The sequence below is a fragment of the Rhinopithecus bieti genome, unplaced genomic scaffold, assembly GCF_001698545.2.
Source record: "Rhinopithecus bieti isolate Rb0 unplaced genomic scaffold, ASM169854v2 scaffold_7398, whole genome shotgun sequence".
Lineage (NCBI taxonomy): Eukaryota > Metazoa > Chordata > Mammalia > Primates > Cercopithecidae > Rhinopithecus > Rhinopithecus bieti.
In genome coordinates this window covers 1,551,157-1,568,599 of record NW_016805783.1, presented here as the reverse complement: position 1 = coordinate 1,568,599, position 17,443 = coordinate 1,551,157, and positions in this window count along the sequence as shown.

Below are 17,443 nucleotides of genomic sequence, written 5' to 3'. Positions count from 1 at the left end.
CTGGGTGCATCTTTGATTATTTCCCTAGGATGAAGTCCTGAGTCCACTGGGACGTACGTGTGGCTTTTGATATTGCCAGTTTCCCTACAGAAAGGTCATCCTGTTTTACATTCCTGCAAAATGTGTATGAGAGGCCCTTCTCTGACCTTTTCCCACTCTGAACTGGTCAAAACTTAAGGCATATTTTTCATCATTACTGTACCAGTTTTTATCTCAATTTGAGTCCAGGACATTCCTTTCAGAGTATGGGGAAAAAGGTCATCCAGATTCTCTGGTGCCTTGATCATCTTTGACTTTTCTGGTGAGACTTTGTAAAGAATCCTGGGAAGTTATAAGTTCCACTATACTATATTTCTATTTTTATTCGGTATGATGGACTCATAGATTAATAATTTATTCCTTTGCTTAAATGTAGAAACTGACTGACTTAGATTTCCTCTCTTATTAAAATATAAAGTCCTTTGGGAATGATAACATATTATCGAATGTTGTGATTTGTATTCCAGAAGCTAGAGTCTGGTTTGATTGAGCTTCTAAAAATCTTTGTTAGGGAGGAGGAGAAAAGTGCCCAAGATCAGTAAGTAGGGCGCCTGGTCCTAGGGAAAGAGTCATTGTTGATTTACCACCATTAGTAATAAGGCATTCATTAAATCCATGAAGACAAATCATGTGTTACATTTTAGTTGAAAGTTTCTTGATCTTTAGATTTTGTGACTCTGAAGATACACTGCAGTTATTGCTATGCTTTTTTTTTTTGGAAAGAAAGTTCACAAATAGGCAATGTTTTGATATATAGCCAATACAATTTTAATATAGCACTCCACTGTGGGGGTTCAGTTTATGACAATGGAATACAGCCATAACTAGTCCCAAAGGAACTGAGATCATTATATAATGGGGAACAGGTACTACCCTAATGCAGGATGCTTGCATTTAATTCTTGGCCCTGTGCAATTAGTATCCTGAATTACTCTGGGCAGGTAACTTAGGTCATGACAATACATGCTTTATATGCTTCTAATAAATAGCACTGTAACCAAGCAGTTCAAAGTGAGCTCCTAACATTCCATGACATCTTCATTAGATCAGATGATTACAATACAACTGGATAAAAAGATCGCCTGGCCACTGTGTTCAGTTTATGCTGTACAGATAGGCCTTTTATTCATCTGTCTTAATTTTTCCAGCTACAGAAAATATTGGTGCCGATATAACATGAGATTCAGAAACTATGACTTTTTGTCTTCATTTGTTCAGCAAATGCTTATTTGAACATGGCCATGTAGACTATGTGCCAGGTCCAGTGCTATCCATTTCATTTTACAGTGGTGGGAGTCAGAGGAGTCAGGCCAGAAGACACATAAAAGGAGCCCACTGTACATCTGGCATCCCTGGATTCTACATTGCAATGTAAATGCCCCTGTCAAGACCTTCACTACCTCCGGCTCCGCAGTAGGAGGTAAGAGCCCATCTGTGCAATTTGCTGCCTGGACTCTCTTTCAGTACCTGGAGGTTGGAAGAGGGAAAAAAGCAGTATTTGGGTATTAAAAATATCCCTCTCCTTATCAATCTTGATTTCTGAATTTCATCATGGTGTTAATACCATTCATCATTTATTATACAGATGGCAACAATTTGTTTTTGATAAGCAACTCAACCCTTTCAATCAGTGGTTAAGACCAACTTGTTCAACACAATAGGATGGTAAATTAAAGACACATTCTAAATATATACACAACTCACAGATGTATGCAGGTACATGCATACAACTGTTAAGGCAGCTGCCTTGGTCCTGAAGAATATAATTTGATCTACAGTTGAGAAATACAAACTGAACTCCATTTATTTGGGGAAAAATTATGCCCTAAAAAAGTGACTGGGGTAGAAATACTGTATTTGAGAAATGAGAACTCGTGGAACGCTCCGCTTTGTTAAAATGGGCGTAACAGAAGTAGTATTTTGCCAAGGTGTTTAACCTTATCGAGGCTACAAAGTAGGAAAGGTTTCATTTTTAATTTTGCAAAACCCAGCTTTCTTCCTCTTTATTTCCTTGTTTTCCTCCCATCCTCCCTCTCTCCTTCCTTCCCACCTTCCTTCCTTCTTTCCTTCCATCTTTTCTTCTATCTTTCCTTCCTTTTTTCTTTCTCTGAACTCTCCTATCATAATCAAGAGTAAAAAGTTTAACTTTATACATCTGAATACATTTATTCATAGATTCTTATTTAATAAAAATAGAAAAAAATACACTTGTAAAGAAAACTCTCGGTGAGTTACAAATGGCACGTTTCCTTCGGGGCACAGGAACTCAGGGTGCTCTTAAACACCTTGACATCTTCAGGACTTTCTGCTACCTGGGATTTAGATCAAAACTGCAGTGCGTGTCAGATCATCTCAGAACAAGGAATGTTTGTCTCAGACATTATTATGCCCTATCTCTTGATGAAAGACTGGGATAGAGTCAAACCATGTGTCTTGGTGTGTGTTTAATATTTGTGTTCAGCATTTATTAGCTGATGAGTTACTGGAGATTTGCATTCTTCTGAGTCAGCCAGCATGACCTAACTATTTTATTGCAGTCTAAAGTTGTACTGAAGGGTGCCTTGGAAAACATGTTCTCCAAATGTTGGTCAAGACTGACATTCACAGAATTTAAAGCTGGACGTAATGTTATCCAATGACAGCCTTGAAAATATGATGAATCTGCAAGAAATTGGGGGAAATTTAGAATGGCTGTTAAGACCACTCCTAAGACTATCTTTACTGTGTGAATTCTTTCTCCAGTTTTTTCTCTCTCATCCCAGCTTGCCACCCCTAGCTCCTGCTTCACAGGCCTCGAACTCCCTCTCCAGTCCACTGTAGTGTCTTAACAGCTCAGATTTCACTTCTAGTAGACTAGGGTTATTACATAAATTAGAGCAAGAAGCGAATACAACAGGGAGAACAAAATTGATTAAAAGTTTGGAAAAATAAGACTTATGAAGAAAGGTTAAAGGAGCTAGGATTATTCAGCTTGGAAAAGAGAAACTAGTGGGTGGCTTAGTAAAAGTTTTCGAGTATATGAAAGGTTATTATATGGAGACTGGTGACCAGCTGTTCTCCTGCTGCTGGGAAGAGAACAAAAGGAAATAATCTTTAACTTCAGCAGCGGGGAGCTAGCTTGGAAATAAAGAAGGATTTCCCAATGGTGAGGTTTGTTAAACATTAGAGTGCATTACCATGGCGTCTCTTTTTCTGGAGATCTTTGGAAAAAAGACAGGAACTGATGTGGAAGGAATGGTTTAAATAGGTGGAGGCTTGCCTAAGTTACTGGAGAATCAACCAGATGACCTGTGGAAGCTCTTTGCTGGTCCTTTGAGTCTACACCAAGCCAAGTGGACCTCAGCCAGACAAGATATGGAGAAGAGCCAGGCTAGTTCATGCCTTTGGCTGTTTCAGGAGAGGCTGAGCCAGTGTTCACCTTGTCACAGGCTCAGTTTTCTTGATATGTAATTGTTATTTGGTGGTAAGTAGTAATTGGAGCAGGGATGGGAAGGAGGTTAAAAAATTCAACCAGCTAAAACATGCATAAGATCTCCCTCAAAGAATACTTCAGTGAATAAAGGTGAGGCCTATGAAATGTGAAGGGTCCTTGTAGTTTTTTTAAGACTTCAAACGTTTTTCCTCAACACTATCCCTTCTTCATGTAAACTGCTCCTTCCTTTAAGCTTTTGAGATACAGAGTGTATGTGTGTCTCTAAGAAATGGAAGAAGTGTTCCATTTAGTTCTTATTAATAAACAGATAAGGACTATGGGATTTTGGACTCAGATGGAATGTTGGAGAGATCATTTAGTTTAACACAGCGGATAAGTTTTTCTAGACTTCTAGGCTTAATAATCCCAAAATTATATTGCCATGACCTAAATACAGTATTATAGATACCACAAGAATTTAAGTATAATCATGTTATTATTTTTGTCAAACAATATGTTAGTATAATATATTTCAATGAATTGAACTCTGTTGTTTAAATTTATTTCATTATTTAGACATAACCTAAAAGATGTTGACAATATATTCCTTTTTTTTTAGATTGAAGATTTTTTTAAATTGTCGTAAAAAAATTCCACAATATTCACAATATTAACTATCTTAATTTTTCTTTTCCTTTTTTTTTTTTTTTTAACTGAAACAGGGTCTCACTCTGTTGCCCAAGCTGGAGTGTAGTGGTGTGAACATGGCTCACTGCAGCCTTGACCTCCTAGGGTCAAGTGATCCTCCTTCTACCACAGCCTCCCGAGTAGCTGGGACTGCAGACGCATGCCCCCAGGCCTGGCTGATTTTTTAATTTTTTGTATAAATGGTTCTCTCCATGTTGCCAAAGCTGATCTTGAACTTCTGGTCTCAAGCTATCCTCCTGCGTTGGCCTCCAAAAGTGCTGGGATTACAGGCATGAGCCACTGTGCCTGCCCATCTTAACCATTTAAAATGTATATTTCAATAGTGTTAAGTATATTCATATTGTTGTGCAACAGATCTCTAGAACTTTTTCATTATACAAAACTGAAAGTATACCCACTAAACACCGATTCCCTCTCTCCTCCCCGCCAGCCCTTGGGAACTCCCGTTTTACTTTCTGTTTGTATGATTTTAACTACTTTATATACTTCATTTGAGTGGAATGATACAATATTTGTCCTTTGAGACTGGCTTGTTTTGCTTTGCATAATATCTTTGTGGATTATATGGTAGTTCTCTTTTTAATCTTTTTGAGGGACCTCCATACAGTTTTTCATAATGACTGCACCATTTTACATACCCACCAACAGCGCGCAAAGATTCCAGTTTCTCCCCATCCTCACAATACTTGTTATTCTCTGTTCTTTTGATGGTGACCATCTTAATAAGTGTGAAGTGATATCTTATTGTGGTTTTGATTTTCACTTCTCTTACGATTAGCGATGTTGAGTATCTTTTCCTGTGCTTGTTGGTCATTTGTGTATCTTTTTTGGAGAAATGTCTATTCAAGTCTTTTGTTCATTTTTAAATCAGGTTTTTTGTTTTGTTTTGTTTTGGTAAAAATACAAGTTCCTTAGATATTCTGGATATTAACACCTTATCAAATATATGATTTGTGAATTCTCCCATTCTGTAGGTTATCTTTTCACTCTTTTGGTTGTTCCCTTTGAATGCACAGAAGTTTTAAATAATTTACTAAGCTTTAAGTATTGAAATTTGAATCAAGGTTAAACATTTTCTTGATTACTTCAAGCATATTATTGAATAAAACCACAAAAGGTATTGATTCAGTATGAATCATTGATTATGAACACACACACACACACACACACACACACACACAAAACCAAACATAAGCCCTTTATTCCTGAATAGTTATGAGAAAAGATTATACTACTTCAGTTGTTAGCCTAGAGATTTTTCTTTCAGCTATTCAAGAAGGTTTGAGATTAAACTGTTTGATACTTCTGATACCGTTCTACAAAAATATCATTAAAGAAAATGAAAGTAACTTTTACTGTGCAGCATCAGAATAATGAACATGGTGTATTCTTTCTCTTTTAATCATTTCCTTTAATGCTTCATTCACAAAGATTCTTAAAGAAGCAACCACAGTAAGGACGTGCTTTAGCAGGCAAGGAGAGGACTTGCGCTCTGTCTCCCACCCCACTGTCTAACTTTGAACTAGTAATGTAAATCCCAGAAACCCGAACTGTTACCATTTCTTGCCCAACAGGGATAACAAGACCTATTCTCACTAACTTGGTGAATGTCCGAAAAATACATAAGTCAGTGTGATATTTTTGGGACTTCCTAAATTTTCTTTGCTTTTGCAAGACACTCAGATCTATACAGCCTAATTTGTTTTTAGGAACACTAGCAGAGTACTTGAGGTTGGAGTTTACGCCTAAAGAATATAACAAATGGGGAGTAAGTTTGAGAAACCAGAGGGAGCCTGGTGCTTCTGGCACAGGTAACACAGTTAACTCAAGTCAACAAGTCTTTTGGCTTCACTAACAATGGCCACCTGAAGCTTGGTCAACCCTCTGTATATGCCCTTTCTCTAATCAGAAAGGTCATATGCCACGGAAGATTTTCTCAGTTTTAAAATCCCCTGACTCGTTATCCTGATTCCTTAAAACAGTTTTTTGAAAGTAACAAAGGTAGAATGTTTGATGCATTTTATGGGTCTGTGGTAGAGTTAGATACATGTGCATATGAACATGTGTTCTTAAGACTTCTGTGTAGTCAAAAGAGCTGAGTGTTCAGAACTCAAAGTTGGCCTAATAAAAGACACCAGACTACAGTACTTGCTTTGTTTGTTCCGTTTGACTGAACCAAATGTCTTCAAGTTTCGTTTTCAATTTTTATTGTAAAAACCGTGAAAGTAAGGTGTTTGCTTACTGCTGGGATTTGATTCCATCTTAAAGACCTGGAGCAGAAGTTTATATGGATTTCAGAAAGCAGCTGTTTTATGTGCATACATAGTACAAGGTAGAAAAATGTAATGTAACCCAGTAAGATTAAATAACAGCATAACAAAAACTTTAAAAATTCAAAGTTGAATATGTAGTACACCTCTCACAGTGGAAGTCCTGGCTTTTAAGAAATTTCTGCAAGCATTTAACATGAGAAATCTGTGAATGTTCATTCCTAGCAGAAAAAAGATCGAATATGATTGTAAGTTTCTGTGCTGTTGCTCATATTGAGCCAGCTATTCATGTATTCAGATTCATCAGATTCATGGGAGAATTTCTAGCATGAGTTCTGTCTGGTATATCACTCTGTGTTATGGTTTCTCTATCTTTACGATGCACATCCTGTTGATTCTACTTATTATGGCAGAATAAGGAAATATATGTGCATTACAATAGTGTCATTGATATGCACTTGATACTTTGGCTAAGATAATCATAAATCAGGTAAAGCCAAGTGTATTTTAGCCTTTAAACCAGGGTATGCATTCCCCACCTGCTCAGACTGAAAACTGTCTTGTAGGATTAAGAGGATGGGGAGGGTGCATGGAAAATTATTTTTTAAAGGTAGAGGAATAATATATATAGAGTTAGAAAGGAACATTATAGACTGTTAAAGGACCAATGTTTCAATGCAGATGACATCCAAGTTATATAAAAGCCCTGTGTATGATATGTTTATTGTTATTAGTTTTTAGCCTTTGCAGTCTTTGGAGACTTTGCTGGCCTGGATTTTGAGTTTAGTAGAGTACATTCAGCTGCATTGTGCATTTCAGCTCTATGGAACCGTTGTGCTTCGTCCCTGTTTACCTCATCCTGTGGGCAAGCATCTGCTTTTGTGTCTTACTTCTTAGAACTGCAGCTGGATTTCTGGAATTCTGTGGCTGTCTGGTATTTTCTCCTGCATATTAATAAGATTAAATTGACCAAAAGTTTTCTTTTTTTCCTCCAAAGTTTTTCCTAATTTTAGAATATAAAGATTATATAGCTTTATTGTAAAAATATTCAAACAGTATTGAAAAAATATAAAGATCAATAATAACAACAACAGTCCCAGAGATAACCACTAGTAATATAACATATTGGTGATCATCCTTACAGATGACTCTCATAAAGATCAATACTAACAACAACAATCCTAGAGATAACCGCTGGTAATATAACATATTGGTGATCATCTTTACAGATGACTCTCAATGCATATATATTCACATATAAATATATATAAGTAAACATATACATACTCTTACAGAATGAAAAAATACAATACAAACTTTTGCAAAAATTTTCCATACTAATCACTATAGATCTACATCATTATTTTAATGGATACATTATATATATTGTATATAGAATACTACCTGGCACTCAGTAGGCCCTCAACCAATGACTGAATGAATGAGCAATAATTTATTTAACCAATCTTCTATTAGTGGACATAATTTATTTTCTGGTTTTCACTATTATAAATCACATGGCAATTAATATGTTTTTGCATCTTCTTTGTTCACATGTACAATTATCTGTTTAAGGAAACCTTCTTAAAAGTTGGGTCAAAAGGTGGAAACATTTAACAGTTTGATAGTGATAAACTTGCTGAGTTGGCTGAGTTTATGCTCAAGTCATACAAATTTACATTATCATCAGCAGTACACAAAAGTGTCTGTTTCCACACATTCCCCTGCATGTGTACATTGCTGTTAGTCTTTTAGAGTGCCGTTCTGATATAAAAATTGCTGTACTTATTTTCCTTGCATTATTTACATTACAAGCAAGGCTGAGCATCTCTTTGTATATTTATTGGCCATTATGTATTTCTTTTATGCATTGTCTATTCTTTGTCCAGTGGTTTTGTCTTGAAACACCAGAGACCTATTTTATCTTAATGAAGTCATTTACTTTTATAATTCTATCATACGCCCCCAAACAGGGAAAGATGCATCTTTTAGTTGGGTATACTGATAAGCGAACTTGTGTGGACCCATAGTTCTCATTTGTCAGAGGTAGCAAAGTAGGGAATTTGAATATTTTTACCTCTAGGTCAGTGTCTTTTTTTTTTTTTTTTTTGGAGATGGAGTCTCACTTTGTCACCCAGGCTGGAGTACAGTGGTATGTTCTCAGCTCACTTCAACCTCTCCCTCTCGGGTCCGAGCGATTCTTCTGCCCCAGCCTCCCGAGGAGCTGGGATTACAGGCATGCACCACCACACCTGGCTAATTTTTTTTTTTTTTTTTTTTAGTAGAGACAGAATTTCACCATGTTGGCAAGGCTGGTCTCGAAATCCTGACCTCAGGTAATCTGTCTGCCTCAGCATCCCTAAGTGCTGAGATTATAGGCATGAGCCACCGTGCCCAGACTCAGTGTCTTTTTGTCTGAGGACTACTACCAAAGTTTTAAGAGATTTCTTAAAAAGGCAATCGTTATTTGGAAGCAAAGATTACCAACATCTGGATTCCAAAAAGTGGGGGAAAAATCAGTTATTCATATATATTAAAATGACACACTTCATTTCCAACTACTAAGTACAATGTTCACCTTTATTCTGTTTGTTTTTGCTTCATCGTGCTACTAAAACATGCATGCTTGAGAAACTCACTCTTAACCAATGAGAAACTCACTCCTAACCCCATATTTAGTGGTGGGACCATCACTTATTTAGTGAGGCTGTTTTTTTTTCCTCCCCCCCAGACCCAAGTTGTTGTTGCCCATGCTGCTGAATTCCCAATATGAATAAATCATATTCATATGATTATACTAAATCAGAGGTTTCAGTACCCTTCCACAAAGTGATAATAAAATGCTCATTTAAAAAAATAGTAGGTTGTGTTCAATGGTGTTAGTTTAAAATTTTAATGCTCAGGCCAAAATGCCAGAAAGTGAACCTCAGTTTCTTGGTAATAATAAAGTGAACTGGCTTCCAGCAGAGAGATTTTGTGGTTTCTGTGTCCTGCTCCAGCACTTCTCCCTTCTCCAGCCTCCTTTCTACTTGGTGGTGCAGAATCACTTTGGTCAGCCCTTTGACCTTGCCTGGAAAAAAGTCCTCATCAGTGAGTGAGTGTGAGGTTAGAGTGATAAAGATTCTAAAGGAATGCCTTGTTTTGATTCAAATAGTTGGATTAGTCACAAAGTTATTTAATCCACACACATAGTAGAATCCTCCAGCAAGCTTCTTTTTTTTAATCAGAGCTTTTGAGAGATATTATATTATATCTCTATCTTTTAAAGATACAGTAGAAATTCTCTATCAAGAATAGTTTTAGGTGCATTCCTGCCTGAACACACAGTTGGACAGTCTTATAATTATGTGTCTTCCCAAGATGCGTTATGAGCCATTTCTACCCAGAACTTAAAAAAATATTTCATATGAGTGCTGGAGTTTCTTGCTTCTCTTATCCCACTAACTTTTTAAAGCCATAAGAATATCTTATTATGGATTATGCAAAATAACCTCCTATAAATCCTGACATTATTACCCTGCCCAAAAAACTTCAAAGCATCAGGAAAGTTTTTTTTTTTCTTAACTAAACCAGATTCAGCTGGCTACCCCACTTGGCTACAGAGTACTAAAGAAGAGACTGAACTTGATCCTGCTGCCCTTGCATACACAACACTCCCATTGACGCTAGTGAAGACTTAAGTGCATGAAAGGATTCCAGGATCAAAAGGTTAGCTCTACGGGGAGCTGTGTCTGGCTCAAGCAATCCATTTTTTTTTTTTTTTCTATTGAAAGTGAAAAAATTTTATAATTCTTTTTCAAAGTTTTCCCAAACTTTTACAATAACAGTCAACTTGTGAAAAAGTGAGAAGGCATCTAATTGAACTATATCCAGAGGAGATCATGGCAGAGACCAACAGGAAGAAAAACATTTCCAAACCACAGTGATATTGGTCAAATCAATTGTATTTGAAAAATAAAGCTTTTGAGGTGTCGGCTGAGAAAAATTTTCATTATGAAACTTGGTTGGACTATGAAGTAGAATGTGAGATAAAATAAAACACAGAGCTCATGAGTTTTTATCTTTGTCTGCTAATGACTTATGCTAGCAGGGTTATACAATTTTTTCATTTTATGAAATGTATGAGCTAGGAAGAAAATACATGCTATATCTAAATGGATTAGATGTGCAGATTCTTAACTAACATTTAATTCATTTCTAGTAAAACAAATACCTTAAAACATTTAAAGAAGTGAAATTATCTTAAGGAGATAATTAACAAGCAGAGTAGAATAGCATTTTTGAAGAAAGTGTAATATTGTTTTACATTGGCATTTTCTGCATTTATTGAAGATACTTAGTCTATCCAACAATTCACTCATTCATTCTTTCATTAAACATTTCTTTGTGCACTTACTATATGCCCAATGTTAATCTAATAGTTTTACAAAACCTCAATTGAACAAGTGTCTAAGGAAATGGATTGCATCTGATAAAACAAGACCCACCAACTGTGGATGGGTGGTGTGTCTAGAGTATTTTGCATTCCTAAATCATTCTTCTGGAGAAAATTTGTATCAAGATTTTTGTCTAGCTTCACCTGGAGTGTACACATTTTGATTGGCACGTGGTTTCTGTGATTTGCCTCTTAGAAATACATTGTAATGTTACCCTGATATATGTACTAGGACAGACAATGCTACGTTGAACTAACTTGAAAAGCATGTTTTATAATCATAAAACTGATTTAATATTATAGTTTTGATCTTAAGCCTCCTTTATTGTACGAGCAATGGAAAGTCTTGGTGAGGAGCTTGTCTAAACAGTTCTCTTGCATTTTCATATAATTGGGCTTGACAGTTTCCTGCCATTGTACAGGATAACTTCAGTCAATGGTGATCATGTTTTTGCTTAAGGGTCATTGAATTGTATTAGAAATTTTATACTATATTCTTGTAATCCTATAAGTCATTTTTGAGTTACATTATTGAAAGTGAATCATAATGTACCATAAAACAAAAATTACTCATGCAGTTAAAGATTTTTTTTTTTGTATGTAGTTTTAGAAACAACAAGTCCACAGAGAATAGGGCTCATGAAATAAATGAAAATACACGCTCATCCCCACCTACTCCTTGTTGTTGGGGCCTGGTCGGATCTGGTGAAAACATTAAGCCATTTACCTTAAGTGGTATTGGAAAGTTAATTTATTCAGCTTCTGGAAGGTACCAGGCTAATGCTTGCAGAGGCAAGATTTTTTTTTTGGGTGAAGGGAGCAAACTTTTCTGGACGTGCCCATGGAAATCAGGTACTTCTTTTTTCAGCTACCTTAGCTTCTCTTAGGAATTTGAAGGTGTTTTATGGGTTATGTTTTATATGGTGGTTAAGTAGGCTTGCTGAAATGGATCTAGAAAAGACCCAGGTCAGTGACTGGTTGAAAAACAGTTGAGAGAAAAGTAAGGAGGTATGACTGAGAGCAGTTTCTCTTTTAGGTCCCCAAATTTCTCCTCTAGCCAATTCACATTAAGGTCTGAAATTCCTCCATCGGTGTCATTCTGGCCATTGTTTCCAGAAGGGACTTTCATAAATGCAAACATGTTCCTGTGGAGCATTTGCACATTCGGTGAGTTTGCCAGGCTAAATGAGCAGTTATCTTTGGAACTAAGAAAGAAGGGTCTTAACAGAGAACCAGGTTGGAGGAAGAAAGATCCTGAGAACATTCATGGGAGGTAGGCCAGGGGAAGACATACAGCATGAAACTTTGGCAGTTTAGAAACAAGAGGGATAACTCTTGTTAAGAGAGCTTAAGGGTCACTGAAGACAAATATAGGTCATTTCACAGCCTAATTTGGAGTTTGGTCTTCACGGTAGCTCTTTATGGGAGATCAGAAGGCCTTAGCTCAGGTATGGGGAAAAGACTTCCTGTGAAGTCTTTATTCTGTTTGATCGAGGCTGCTTGAGGGTGCTTAGGGGTTCAAGAGAAGTTCTCAGGCCAAGTTCAGACTCAAGGGAAAGAATTCCCTCATTTCATGATTTGTGCCATGGATCCAGGAAGGAGTGGTTATCATGACTTTAGACTCTGCTGCATTTTTGGAGGGTTTAGTAAGTTGGCAATGGCAGTGACAGCTCAGTCCATTTCTCACAGGGTGAGAAGAACTTGGGATATCCAGCTAATGGATCTACAAGAGTTCCAGGCGGCCCTGATGAACTTCAGCACTTCTCCTTGCATATTTGTATTAACCTGGAAAATTGCTTCTTGAAGAGAAAAGGAAGTGATATTTTTAGAACGGTATCAGTATTTCCAGCACATTTATTGATGGGCTAGCTCCTCAGTGTTTACATGGCAACAGGATGAACTATTATTAGTACTGTTTACATCATGAGGTATCAGGATGTTTTTTGGTATGGTAGACCAGCTATTCAGGTGAGGAAGTAGAGTGTATCCATTTATGAATTTATTGTTGACATTTTAACTGTGATTCTTTCTCAGTTTCTTCCCTAATGTCAAGATACAAATTTTCGTATCCTTGAGCAAGGATTTTTTGGGAGGGGCAATGAAGACAAATTTTAAAATGAAAATAAATAAATTGGCAATCCCATAAAGTTCTTGATCATCTTGAGAAGTCAATGTTTCTTGAATGTTTTTGGTGTTTCTGATCCTGTGCTGAGCACTGTGGGGGATGCAAATGAAAGAAAGAATACATGGTTTCTACCCTCAAGGAACTTATAATTTATTAAGAGACATAAGGCACTTGAACCAGTTAACTAATGAGAAAAGACAGTATATGACACATAAATGCTTTAGAAGTTTAGAAAAAGGAAGGAACAGCAGGGTTATTTAAAGAGTTAAAATACCTGTAGCCTGCTGCTCTTACTTTATTGGTGGATGACTCCAAAACTCTGTGAAGAAGGGGGATAGGGAGAATGGAAGGAGGCTTACCCATCTCTTACTTCCTTATGCAATGTTGTTCATGTAGAGTCAGTGTCTAAGGAAACTTGAGGACTGACAGGAAAATTATTTTCAGAAATGGAGGTGAATGAAAGCAGTCATGGTGGAATATTTTCCAACCATAACTCTTGCCTTCTGTTCATTCATCCATTCAGAGAGCCAAGTGTACGTATGTACTCTTCTAGCTACTAAATTCCATTCCTAGATAGTCATAGGTCTTCCAAGACCCAAAAGCTTACTTAATTTCTGGGGGTTTTTTTTTTCATGAGTCCCAGTCAAATGGCTGTCACAGAAGACAGAAAGCCATATATAGATTCTCCCTTTCCTCCTCATTGCTTCTTCCCTTCTCTGACCCCCATGCCCCATTCCTTATCTTTTTACTGATTTCTCTGTCCCCTTTCCTCCTAGTCATACATATACTTTTTCCTAGTATTCCTAGTTTTTTTTTTTCTTACAGCTGTTCATGGCTCTCTGAACACCACTGTCTAAGTCTGAAGAAGTAAAAAGAGAATGAAATAAGTGTTGCCAGGCAAGACTCTTCTCTTCTTTCCATGTTTGGAAAACTACCTCTTGGAATATAGCTCTTGAAATGTAGAGATTGAATTATCTTTGTGTTTTGTACACAGCCCAGTGTGCTCAAGACATTCCAAAAAGGTTAAATGACAGTAGTAGCAGTCACCCCTCTTATGCAAGACATTCTGGGCTTCATCCAAGATAGGTGGAGCTTTGCTCTATCACACTCATGCGTTAATTTGCTCATTTATTCCCTGAATAAAGAGATCAGCAGAGGCCAGATTCCGTTAGGCCTTCCAGACCATAATGAAGAATTTGGTTTTGATTCTAAGAACTGTGGGAGGCCAGGGGACCGACATGGTCCGATTTGTGTTTTTACAGGCTGTCTCTGGCTGCAGTGTGAGAATGGATGATAGAGGTCAAGGGCAGGAGCAGGAGATCAGTTAGAGAAGCTATTGCAGAATTCCAGGCTAGAGATAATTAATGGTGGCTTAGACTAGGATGGTTGAAGTAGAAATGAAGAGAAGTGAACCATTTCTTGCCAAAACATATATGTGTAAGCTGAACCCTATTTCTTATATTAGTGTTGCCTTCATTTAAAGCTGGGGGCTGGCTCTAGCATTTTGATGCTTGGGTTAATGTGCTAGTACTGGCCTGGAAGCCTAGAAGCCTGGCCCCATTGGACCACCTTACAGGGTCAGATGTAATCCTGGCTCACTAGCCATTCACGCCTCTTGCAGAGTCCTGAAGCTGCTTGAAATGTTTGGTAACTTAATTACTGTTTCACTTACATTCCACTGGCTTAAATTTTTCTTTTCTTTTCTCTTTCTTTCTTTCTTTCTTTCTTTCTTTCTTTCTTTCTTTCTTTCTTTCTCTCTCTCTCTCTTTCTTTCTTAATAAAAGAGATACTGGAACTGATGGTTTAATACATTTAAAAATTATTTTCCCACCTATTTCCTACTCTGTTTGCATTGTCATATGGGATATTTCATGCAAGCAATCTGTTGAAATGAGAATTTTAATGTTGCGGGCATAATGTTGCCAGCATTGATTTGAAAACACCACGTCAGCTGTCACCAGCACTGGACACGGCAGAGTTTATTTCCACAGATATTTGCTAAAGGCTGGGTGTGTGGGGAAAAAAAAAAAAAAAGCTGTGGCCTCTGCTTCCAAGGAGCTTGAGAGGAAGGGAAAGTAATGCAAATTCTTGAACACCTTTTAATTGCTAGCCTTTTACATCCATGACTCATTCAGCTGTTGCAATACCTCTGAGGTGAGTGTTACTCTTATCCTTGTCTTAGGATGAGAAAAGGGGCCCAGCCATCTGTCTCAGATCACACTGCTGTTGTGTACAAGCCATGAGGTAAACCCAAAGTCCATGGGCTTCCCACCTTATGCTGTAGGTACTACTTCAAAAGCTGTCATGTCTTCTGTTTGAATACCACCCCTGCCTCTTCACAGCTGCAAGATCTTGGGGAAAATGTCTTCATCTCTCTGAGCTTCAGTTTCCTTATCTTTAAGATATAGATAATAGTATTTACCTCAAAAGGGTATGCATGAATCATGTATGAAAGTTCCTGGCACATAGTAGCCAGGAACTAAATTTTGTTAGTTTCCTGTTTTGGTAAACCAGCGTATGGCAAGATAATTTGTGATGTGATTTTGGTTTAGAGTCCTAAGCAAGCATGGCAAGTATTTTTTGTTTGTTTTCAACTTCACAGATGTTAGAAAAACTTGTGTTGTACATTTATGTTTAGGTATTAGGAAAGAGATTCTTTCTTGGGTTGCAAGATTGTAGGATTTGTTTGCAGTGTATCTGGATCTGGACAGAGGCATTCTCAAGCTCCTGGCCCATCCTACCCAGTTCAGGTAGCAACAGGAGGGAAAAGAGGCAGTTGTTTGTATAAGGCATGTAAATGAAGGCTGAAAATCCTGTAGGGTCAATTCGTGTGTCCTTTGGAGATAAAATTAATGGATATTTTCCTTTGAAGGATCAACTCTACAGGCTATATCCAATAGAATACGGGGACCTCACACTGTCTTTTTGTGAGGGATCATATTTATTTTTTCAGTCCTTGATGAAAACCACTTTGCCTTTCCTGAAACTAGACATTTAAGCTTTGATGAGCTGACAAAGGGGGGATGGACAGACAACAATAACCTTGTAGTCTATATTAGGCTCTTAAAAATAATACATGGGACAATAGTATTGCTAGCTTCTCTACAAAGTGCTCCTTTATAAGCATGTGTGCAAGATAGGAAACTACCAACATGAGGGGAAAAAAAGGCCAAGAGGCTGATCTTAATTATTGAACTGTGCTCTGTTAGTTTCCGAAGTTCTTTTAGAGTGGATTGTAGAGGTGACATTTGTAGGAGATTCTCAGTTGGTTGATTGTAGTTTGTTAAAATCATTGAGACATAGGTGATTTTAACTCTTTTTTTTTTTTTTTTTTTTCAAGCCTTTTGTCTGTTTTCCCCAGACTGGGGTGGAGGGGGGTTTTTCCATTCCCCTGAACACTCTGCCCCTTGGGTTCAAGCAATTCTCCTGCCTCAGCCTCCCAAGTAGCTGGTATTATAGGTGCCTATCACCACACCTGGCTAATTTTTGTATTGTTGGTAGAGACGGGGTTTTGCCATGTTGGCCAGGCTGGTCTTGAACTCCTAACCTCAGGTGATCCACCCACCTTGGCCTCCCAAAGCGCTAGGATTACAGGCGTGAGCCACCACATCTGGCCAATTTTAACCCTTTAACATTTACTTTTACTCTTTAAGAACGACATTTACTCTTTAAGAAGACCTTTACTTTTCTTCTCTTACACAGTGTCTGCTTTGAACCAAGTCTTTAATATATAGAGACCCTATTAAATGACCCATCAAATGTCCCCTCAGCCCTTGAATTATTTCTCTTCCAACTCTATTTTCCTATAAGGTGATCTACTACATACCAGCAGTCAGTCTCGGGCAATATAACGAAGGCTAGCAGTATGTTCACGTGGTCATGCGTCTTTCTAAATTTTTGCAAAACCAAGATGTGTTAAGTGCAGTCACTGAAGATCACTTTCTTTTTCCATTCTGACTTCCTCACCATCATCATTCTCCTCTGGTCAGATGGTATCTAAGTGATGAGCACGTTTTGGATCTGGCTAGAGGAAGTTGAATTGGGGATACATGTATTTTAGTGTGATATTTTAATGTAGTTTGCAGTCCCTTTCATAGTCATCTGGGTGAGGAATGGCTTGTAGGAATATTCCTACAACCCACTGGACAGCTCACCAGCATGGATGGGGAACAAAGGTTAAGGCCAGAGGTCCTAAGGCTAGGAGCCAGTCCTATGGCACTCATCCCGGAAATATGGGGTAGTGGAGAAAAATGAGGCTGGAAACAAGGTTTGAGAAGCTCAAATGTAGGAAATTCTTACCTCTGTAGACATAAAATTGTGAGCAGAAGAATTGATGCCAGCAAAATATATTCTCTCCTGTTTGGAATATGTGCAGTGATGCTGAGTATACAATTATAAACTCACCGTGTGTGTGTGTGTGTGTGTGTGTGTGTGTACTTTTAATTTTTTTTTTT